At 37.5% G+C, this 11,139-nt stretch overlaps 1 protein-coding gene across 2 annotated transcripts in view; it reads right to left on the reverse strand.

Moving 5' to 3' along the window:
- The window catches only part of LAMC3 (laminin subunit gamma 3), a 4,228,426-nt gene that overhangs the window by 2,551,871 nt on the left and 1,665,416 nt on the right, over positions 1-11,139 (reverse strand). The window lies entirely within an intron of this gene.

Here is an 11,139-nt window from a genome sequence, read left to right on the forward strand (position 1 = left end):
GGGACCTTTTTTGCAGGGTCTCATAGATAGTCAGGGTGTAGAGCTTTCATCCTTTCAGAAGCAGCAAATCAGACAAGGTTACTTTTTTGTCCTCAATCTAGTACTGAAAGATGCCAGAATAAGGAGCTACACCAGGCTCCACATTAGTCAGCTATGGCTCTGTTCTGTTTAGTATTTTTAAATAGCTGAATGGCTGTGAAAACAGGTTTAAAATTATTTAATGTTGCAAGTAATACTAGATTACACTTTATTATCATTTAACTTATAGATGGTGGCAATCCCCTGCATCCCCCCCTGCAGTCCCCACTTGCATGTACTAATTTTGAAGCTGAAAAACTTGTCTTCCAGAGTATATAAAATTCTGGATAGTGTGTTGGCAGACCCCCAATGTAGATCTTCAACAGATCACTAAATATTGTAGAACTGACAAAGAACTCAATAACAGCAAGTAGCGTACTCTTATACAAGGCAGGAGCACAATAAATCTGGGAAACCACATGTGTTTTAGCTTAACAGCAGTGGCAGAGAAAGCCATGAAAAGAAAGCCGGTAGAATTTCTAGAGGACAACAATCTCCAGGAAAATAAAGAGCATGGATTTGTGTCCAGAAGGAGCTATTAGCCAATTCTGATCTAGTTTTATGACAAAGTTAAAGGTGAACTTAATGGAAGAAAACCAGAAGATGAAGCCTACCTAGACTTCAGCAAGACCTCTGACTCTGCCCTACAAAGAAGGCTAAAAGTAAAATTGCAATAGTTGAAAGCAGAGTTTGAATGATTTTCCTGTGTATGTTTGCTTTCTTCAAGTACTCAGGTTTCTACCCCCCAAAGCATGCTGGTTGACTGGCCACACAAAATTATTTGTGAGTTGCATTTTACTCTTGCCTTTGTGGTAGAAATGTGTCTATGTACCAGGCCAGCCTACATAGCTGGTTAATAAATATTAAAACTAATTTTAAAAAAGGTAATGCTGCCTTTGTTATAACATTATTTAGATAAAAAAGTAATGTGGACAACTGGACCAAAGTAATTACAGTCATTGTAAACTATAAAATTAGTGGCATTCTACCCTTAGAATTCTATCATTAAGAGCAGTGAAACAAAATCTAGCTTTCCTGATAAATTGTTTATGATTACATGATTACATCATGCACCACTGTGAATCATCATATTATACAGTCAAACACAGTCTAGGTTTGAGAACATATTTTACACTTGTAAAACTTTATTTACATGAGAACATCTTAGTTTAGCCTGTATATATATATGAGACAATAATATTATAGTGTAATCTGAAAAGATGAGGACACAGACTACCATGCATAACTGCATGAACACCCAGCAACGAATTTTACATTTCTGTCCAGAATTATACTTCAGAATTTTCAAACTTTGAGAAATCACAGCTTTTCTTGGTCGCCACACCAATCAGTTATACCTTCAAACTCTTAGCACAATAAATCTGGACAAGACCAACATACTGGGGGGACAAAGGTCCAAAAATAGGGACAATTTATAAATATTTCTCTTATAAATTGAGAAATTTACTAGAATAAAAAAAGGTCTGTAATACCATGCATTTACTAAAGGATATGATGTCTGAAACTCAAATGTCTGTCATTATTTAGTGAATTCAATCCTCATGGATTTGCCAGAAAAACAGACATTTTATGAGGAACAAACCATAAATATGAGGCAAAAATCTGTACATTTGAGAGCTATGCAATCAATGCATGCAAATATATAGCATAGTTAATGTTCAGTTTGACCAGCTCACAGTTGCTCACAAAATTTTCACACACAGGAAAATACTCCTGATCTTAGAAACATTACACAACCTTATTGTAACCCGAGGCCATTGCACTCATCTAACAAACTAATAGCTCAAACATTAAGAGCTAGAAATTGGGCTGGAGACTCACTATTTACCAACTTTGTTGGCAAAGCCTGGAATTTACTCCCAGCCAGCCTTACACTTGAACCTTCTCTCAATCTCTTTAAAAAAAGCCTTAAACAATACTTTAAAAGTGACTGGCTCTGCCACTGCACCAATCCAAATTAATCTACATAGATACCCAGCCAGTTTTCACTTCACTAATGCCTATTTATGCCAATACCTGTAGAATGCTACTTAATTTTAACTTTGTAGAAAACTGCAATAATGCATGCTGGATACACTGTAGTGTTGTTTAAGTATGTACTGTTCTCTCTGGTGCTGTAATGCATGAAAAACTATTAATCTTGTATGATTTACCTGATGTGAAGAAAACTTCTACCCTGTCTTAGTCAACAGACTTTGGAATAATGTACCTCCTCTGTAGTTTTTATGCTTCTTATTTTCTGCTATGCTTATGTCTATTATGCTTGTATCTGTGTCCTGGAGCTTTTCTCCCCAGCCCTCAGCTGAAACTGGACATGTATCCAGTTGGAATATCCCGGTAAATAAATGTAAAATAAACAAATGTAAAATAAAAAATAAATAAATAAATAAATACTTTAACTCATTCCCACTTCCTGCTTGTTAGGACCCATTACAGACTCATATCCATCTTGTTCACGAATAGTGAATAATTAAGAGATTCCGCTTCTTGTCCTTCAAGCATACCTCTTAATTTATTGGCTCAAGAATAATGGGCAAAACCAAAATGCAGGCCCAAAACCAATGGCAATTTTTAAATGTTTCTCTAATTCCCTCACAAAGTTAGTAGAAGCTGAGCAACAGGCATTGTATCACATGTATGCTTTGACTAATAAGCAGCATGAAACTCTTAACTACTGGCATTATTGACTGTCTTTAATCTTTGTTGGTTTACCAGAAGACCAAAGGTTTTTACAAGGGACATGGCAAAATACCAGACAAAATCAGTAATATCTTGTGAAATCAAGGATAGTTGAGAGGTATGCCTCCAAGCAGCAAAATAAGTCCTTTAAATGTTACACTAGGGGCACTGCACTGGGTGATGAATAATATTCATTTGCGGAGTTGGTCTCATCTCAGTAAACTTCTGAACAACTTCTGACTGGAATTAGGGTCTGATGGCTTTCACCTGTGTATCAGCTGGGTCTTAGCAGACATACATATCATGAATGCACTACTCAAAGACAGGCTTGGGTAAAAGAAAAACTATGATGCAGATTTCCTTCCTCTCATTTGCAGTGCTGATTTGTGGGGATGTGTGTGTGACTTGTAAACACTCTTTCTGTCAAAACATGAGATACAGCTGCTGTTAGAAACATTTACATTTCTATATCCTAAGGCAGCTATTGAGTCAGAGTCTTTCCCTTTCAAGCAAGCAGTGATTCTTCCACTCTGTGCTTAGCCCTAAATTTTATTTAAGTCATCATTATTAGTATTATTGCTGTTATTTTTACTATTATTATTATTATAATGCTCATTGACTTCATGTAATGCTGTCTGCCCTGCTTCGCCTCTGCTACTGTGTTATTGTATACATCGTAGACTGATGCCCCTTCATATACTTGGCTTTATCGATACATAATAACTTTCTTTTTCTTGAGCTTGGTACCTCCAGCTTTCCTGTAAGCAATTTTATGTATTTATTAACTTCTGTTAGTTAACACAATTCTTCCAAAATGTTACTACTTCAGGGAAGAACTCTATTTTCTTGAAGGAATTTAGGATATGTGAAATTTGTTGTCAGACATCTATGAGTCACAAAACTTCATGTTATTGTGGTGCTGTACAGATTTTTTTTGGCTCAGCATTCAGTTTTACTTCTGGTCATGGTAGTGCAGTGGTTAGCACTGTCGCCTAACAGCAAGAGGTTCTCAGGTTTGATTCTCGGCTGGATTGCCTTCTGTGTGGAGTCTGCATGCCAGCCCTGCAGTCAAATGAGTTTTAAAGACATGCAGTAGGTGTGTGCCTTCTGCGAAGGTTGGGCTCCAGGCTAGCAACTCAACACCTTAAAAACTCCACTGCCAATCAATCTGCGGACCAGTGATCCGTTGTGGTGAACCCTAATGGGAGAAGCTGAAAGACTGTTTATTCAGTTTTACGTCTATCCTTTCAAGCTTTGTCACTAGTTCTGTAACTGTTCCTTGAGCTTTTTTGTAGGCCCCTTTCATTCTGTTTGCCTTTATCTGACTTACTCTGTAAAATACCGTTAGCACTGCATCTGGAAAATTGGTAAACAGAGGTGAATGATTCAGACAAAATGCCAATGTAGCAACTATCATCTTACATCACTGATGCAATAATATTGTGTCACAGATCAAAAACAAACTCTTCATTCCTTATTTTCTGTTTCCTGAATATTTATTTATTTGTCTTTGTTTACTGGGAGAGTTTGACTCGGTAATACCTATTTTCAGTGGAAGCCCGGACAAATAAGTCTATATTTGCTTACATTGCATTATATTAAGTTTCAATGAAACAGAGAATCATTACATTTCTATTTAATATTTATATGTAGACAATAGTTGCATTTATACATTGCAAGATTTTGTACACATGGAAGTTACTAAAGAGAAAGCCCATGTGCAACTTAATGGATTGTACAGGTAGCAGTTATATATAAAACTGTTTTGTCATTTCATTGAGAGGTTGAGAGTAGTGTGTTTAAGGAGAGTGTTTGGAAGTCTTAACCTTGTGATGAGCATGTGCAGGACCAGGATTGTTGAAGATGTTGTTTAAGCAGTGGCTTAAACCTACTGAGTTTGTCAGGGAGTTTTATTTGTGTGGGAATACTATTCTACAGTTTAGAAATGTACTGGGAATTAAAGCTAGTCTCCTGTGACATTACTTGACTTTGTTCTAGTAACAAATTCTTATTACTTATAAATGAGGTCCCTTACTGGTCAGTAGGTCAATAATAAGTTATGTAGTGCAGGGCATATTTTGGGATGATGAATGAGTTTGTGTGCTGTAGTTAGTTGTGTAGTTCAATCCAGTTTAATTGCTTTAAGCTATGACTATGGTGGGTCCTATGAGGGAAGTTGGTGGCAAATTTAGCTATTTTATTGTAGTAGTAGGCATGTTTGTTTCTTTTAGTATTGTTTAAGTTTGTTAGGGTAGAGGCGGCATATAAGAGAGTTGGCAATATGAAAGTGATGGTTAGCGTTTTTCTTGTGATATCTGTAAGGAATCCATTGATCCTGTAAAGGGAGCCTACTTTCAGGAGTATAGATTTATTGGTGTGCAATATATGCTAGTCATATTTGAGATTGTCATATATTAAAACACCTCAAAGTTTTCACTGTGAGTTACAGTTTCAATGACACTGTTATTTGCTGACTTTATGGTAAAAGATTGCTTTTACGACAAAAGTGATAAAAGTTACAAAACCCCTATTAGACATTTTATATTACTGGACAACCTGATAAGAGCAACCTCATGACTTCCACCTGCTTTCTAAAGCTGCTACGTTTTTCTGACATACCCATTTCAAAGCAATCGAGAGTGCTGGCATTTTTATATGCCTTGTTTGTGCATTCATTTGTTATATTGTGCATGGTCTTGTGAAAGAAACCATACTCTGGTTCTACAACATGATATAAATAAAGGAGCTGCAGCAAAATTAAAGTGCTGTCAAACATCAGTAATATCTAATTCTGAATAAATAAATTAGACTAAATTCAGTCAGTGCCTCACATATAGTTAAATGGGTGGCAACATATTCTTCTTCAGACTTGGGCAACAAATTGCAATCTGGCCTGTGTTGGTAATAAAATCTTTAACTGGAGTGCCTTGTTTTCAGTATTGTTTTCAGTACTTTTTTTTATTCAAGACTGACAAGCTAAACACTGACATTCATTAAAGTAGGTATGATCAGAATTTGAACCCAGATATTCAAATTAGAAACCTAGATATTCCAGACAATTTAAAGCGCTGAATGTTTACCACCAATGTCAAAAAGATTCTATGTAAAACTGGTATATAATTTTCTATAAAAGCTTATTTGTTGCCTGATTCATTATTTTGAGTTACAAAATTACGTTTCTAAATTTTTTTAAAGGTGGAAGAGTTTTTTAATGTTCTCAGATTCGTTACTTTAACTTAATTATGCTAAATTTAAACATTTGATTTCTGCAATAGTAATACCAGGTGCATTCTCTAACTTGCTTACTTCGAGAGATTCTTCGAACTCACAACAGCCTCTGTGGTGCATCATTTGAAACAGCTGTTAACAAGAGATGTATTTGTAATGCATTATTTTCAGTAGGTGTAACCATATCAGAATTTTACTGCTGAATCGGGCATCTGTTGTTGTGTCACAGATAGTGCAATTGTGTAAGTAACCTTAACATAACAGTAGATGTCCTAATCGACCAATGTAACCAGCTTGGCAGTCTTCTCTACTTTGGGACACACCCCATGCCCTTAACTACTGTGAGGCTTGAGAAAAACTTTATAAAAGCAGTGGTTAGGGTGCCAGATGCTGCAGCAGGGCTTCCTTTTTTCTTTTTTATGAAGCACTTTTCACTCCTGTGCCTCATCATGTAACCTTCCTACCAAGTGTCCCATGTCCATGCCAGGTATACTAGCTTCTCTGACTTACAATATATAGCTGGGGTTGGTCACAGAACCTAACCAACAGTCATCCTGGGGGGGTCACCATTAGCCGCTTTTTATTTTTTACTCTTTTAAGTCTAGCCACTTTCCTACTGCGGCCTTGTGATTGAATCTGAGGGACAGGTGTACAGCATATCTCATGGCTTCTGCAACAGGTCAGCCAAGCCTTCCCAGGCTTTGGAGAATGCCTCCCCAATGCAACTTCCACAGTCTCCACAAGGGATCACCACAACTTCCCACATAACCACCCATCCATCCCCTGCTGTTCTGTCAATTACCTGAGCAGCTAATCAAATGCATGACAGCTGGGCCATAATCAGGACTTCATCTCTCTCAGTCTCTCTCTATACCACTGGAGTAGATAAAGTTTCAGAGATTTCTTGCCTCAAGAAGGGAGCCTAGAAACTTGAAAGGAAAAATCCTTGGAAAAGAGGTATAAAGATATGTAAACATACAAAAGAAGTATGTATATACATCCATACCCTGCCCATATACCAAACCCAAAAAACGGGGGTGGAAGGAAGGGATGGCTTTTGCAACAATGACCTATTAGAACATCTAATTTTATGATACGATTACTTACACAACTGTACTGTGTTTATTACTAGATCGCTGTTGCAGTAGCCTAAGCTGTAATGGTAGATTTCCAAAGCTTAGTATTATATAGGGAGGAAGAGGAAGGAATTTAAGAATCCAGGAGCCCCTAGAGAATGGTTCTAAGCAAAGCTTTTTCCTTTACCTGGAAAAGGAATCCAGTGTATAAGCCTCTGTGAAAGTATGTTCAGAAGACCAAGTTGCTGCCTCTAGAATACTTCTACAGTCAATTCCTTTCCATGAAGCAAAAAAAAAGCCAAAGACTCAGTAGAGTGATCACTGACTTGTTATGGTAAGATTATCAGAAAGAAATAGCATGAGACAATAAACTGGAAATTGTCTGTTCTGACACTGGTTGTCCTTTCTTCTAACCTTCATAGGAAACAAACAGCTGATTGGCCTTCATGAAGAATTTAGTTTTGTCCAAGTAGTATCTGTGGATATGTGGACATCCAGAGGATGTAAGATTTTCTCTCCCTTGTTTTTAGGTTCTGGAAAGAATAAAGGGAGATAAGTAAATTGCCTCAATGTAAACTCTAAAACCACTTCAGCCATAAAATAAGTATTTGTTGTCAAAGGAAGTTGGTCCTTGTGGAAATGAGGTAGGATTGACTCATCATAAGTGTTTGTAACTCAGATGCACTTCTTGCAGAAGTAAGGGCAATATTAAGAACTTCAAATCAGTCTGATAAGCTGGTCCAAATGGAAGAAGTGTCAGATTTTCAGGCACAAAGATAAGACACATATGTCAAACTGCTTGACTTGAGGTGAGGTAAAAAGGAGGAGGTCTAAGAGCAAACAAGCAGAATGGCCGAAAGAGAAAGAAAGGATAGAGAATAATAAGTGACAAATCTTCTAGAACAAGAGGCACCCAGGCATTAAAATAGATCTGCTTCTTAAAATGACACCAGCTAAAAAACATCTGCCATTTACACAAATATGACTTCCTAACAACAGATTTTGTCACCTCCTTTAGTACTTGCTGCACTTCCTCAGAAAAAAGGTACCTAAAAGGTATCAAAACTCTATCAACCAAATGATTTTAGACTGGGATGTATCAAACAACCCCTGTCTTACATCAGTAAATCCAGTCTGTGGTGAAGACTGTGGTAATTGCCCTTGCCCATGGCCATTTTCCAAAAAAGGCAGTGTGATGATATGGCCTAGTGCCAACATAGCTAGCTGGAGGTTTGCAAAGAATGATATCCCTTGAATATCAAACTGATGTGTACAAGATGCTTGTGCTACAAATGTATTGGAACTGTATGGCATATGAATATCAAACTGATTTGTACAGATGCTTATGTTACAAATGTATTAAATCTGTATGGATGTGAATATCAAAATGTATTTGTAAAGTTGCTAGTGTTGAAAAATGTATCAATAATGAGTACTGCTGGACAAGAAGGGATATACATGTGAAAGTATATGTACATATGTTAGCAAAGGACACCAGAAGAGCAGAAGTTAGCCAGCTAGCTTACTTTAAGAAAAATAAGGGAAATTAAGACAAAGAGTGAGAAGGTCACACTGAAAAACCAACCAGTAAAAACTAAATGAAATCATGACAGGCAGTCAGATTTGCCATATAGCTGAAACACCTGATGTTCATAAGGGTCATTTGCATATATCCCATGTGCCTCTGTCACAGGAGATTTGGGAGGTCACTCATTGGAAGTTCTAGCTTGGCTGGAGTTTTCATTTAGTTTTTACTGATTGGTTTTTAAAAATAAGGGAAATGTAAATGAGCTGTTAAACCATTAGAATGGTGTCCTGCAGTGATGAGTAGGACTGGAGACAGTAGGTCTGTGAGATGCCATTGTTTAATAGACTCTGTAAAGAAGAGGAGAAGTACTGTAATTGTTTCATGGCTCCAGAGCACTGTCAAAAACATTTAGATAGGTATTGTAACCATTTATGCTAAGTTTATGTCTCAGATTCAAAGGGGGATACTATGAAAGCCTAGAGTCAGGTGACCAGATGAGGTCATTCTGCCAGCCATCTTGGAACGTTTAGATATTACCAAGATGAAATCTCTCAGTAATGAGTATTCTGTCTTGGGCCTGACAACAAGAAAGACCATTTACCACATTATCTGCACTGATATATTAAGTTAGTAGGGAATAGTAATGTTCCTAGATTCAGTCAGGAAAATATAGTGAAGCTTGGTTTAGATATTGTTTTTCTTCATTTGTCTGGGTCTGTCCATCAATGTTCTTTTCAATATTTCCTGTGATTTCTAACTCTGTGGATTACTGTATATATATATATATTTTTTTTTTCAGTGTTTTCATGTTCTTTTATTTATTATTAAAGTTATTACTATGGTTTTTAGCATCTGACGAAGTCCAGTAGTGACGAAAACGCTGAGTGAGAAGGCGTTCATTGTGTATTTTTTTGCATGGCTTATTGTGTTTTACTGTGGATTAAAACGTTCAAAACCAATTTTGGAAGAGGTTCCTTGCTTCACTTTCAGTTCCAGTTTTTGGTTGTTTATTATTAAATATATTTAAAACTTTTATTGTGGCTGGTCCTTTTAGAAAATATTAACATTTGATAGTACTTATATTTATTTGGTGACACTGTGTGTTGGCCACTCCAGAAGGACTACCTGTCTTGGTCAACTACTACCATTTGTATTAGTATTAATATTACACAGCAGAATTGGACACCTTTTGTTAAGGGCCTTAGACTAGCTGATTTTGGAGTGTCTGGTGGCAGTGATAACAACCTTATACTCTGGGCAAAATGGGGCACAGTGGGTAAATCTGTCCCAGCCTTTCTCAGGTGTGTGTGTGTGTCTGTGTGTGTGTGTGTGTGTGTGTGTGTGTGTGTGTGTGTGTGTGTGTGTGTGTGAAAAATTAAATCTTTAAGTGTGTGTGTGCCAGCTGCTTGGAGCAGGGACATGAAGCACTGAATTCACAGAGACAGTGCTAGAGAACTTGGCTTAGACACTCAGCTGATGACCTAACCCTACAGCTGTACCAGTGGGTAGTCTTACTGGGGATCTGGAGGGAGACACATAAAGAGAAATCCAGACCCTGGGCTGAGTGTGTTCCCCGTATACTCTTAAGGGAAATTGTGCTTAATGCAGAAAGGTCTGCATCTGGAAATACTGAGTGTATTCATTTGTATTTCAAGTGCACATCCCTATCCAGTGTCAGTGGTGAGGATTCAGGCTCCTTGTTCACTGGCCCAGAAAGGGGTTGTCGCATATTAGTAGGACTGGTGGCCATCACAGGGAGAGCCACAATTTCCTGGGCCAAAACAGAATCACCACCAATATATACCACATTACTATTGTGTTGTCTGTGATTACTTGCAGAGATCATGGACACCAGAGGTGACTTAATCCTTTTAGTACATATATTACAGCCATTGCCTCTGACATTTATATGCTTTTGTCTATCATGCTTGTTCCAGAAATCTTGCAAGTTCACCCATTTTAATACAGCACCGCCTCCTCAATCAAAGTATGAGGCATTTGTTGTAAAAGATTGAGATGGAAAGGAGAAAGGGAGACCTAAATTGAGGAATACCTGGTCCACCCACCACAATAACTCCCTTCTGAGAAATCTATGCACTGGAATCAAAAAAGATAAAGTGTGTTGATGTTGAGACCAGAGTGACCTACAATACCACTGAATTCTTCTCATATGAAGTCTGGTCAAGGGAAACATATTAACCATTGAGGTCAAGAATGCCAAAAATCCTGAAAAATTCCTGGCAGGTGTCAGGAAATGGTGGGAAAAGCTCAGGAAGCGTTCTTGCTGCAGCCCTACTTTGCCCAGAGGAAGAAAAGCTCTTCCTGGGAAGATATTCAAAAGGCATCCCAGAAAATCTATGCTGTGGGAAAGAATGAAAGATTATTTGTGTAAGATTACCTGAAACCTAAGACTGTGAAGTTTACTGACACATGTTGGAGAATCTACACAATTGGAAAAAGAGTCTGCAAATATATGATTGAAGCCAGACATTTTGTGCATAACCTCGGTGCAGTAGCTAGACCAAAGGG

The sequence above is a fragment of the Protopterus annectens genome, chromosome 16.part0 (genome assembly GCF_019279795.1).
Source record: "Protopterus annectens isolate FY-2018-M chromosome 16.part0, PAN1.0, whole genome shotgun sequence".
Classification (NCBI taxonomy): Eukaryota; Metazoa; Chordata; order Ceratodontiformes; family Protopteridae; genus Protopterus; species Protopterus annectens.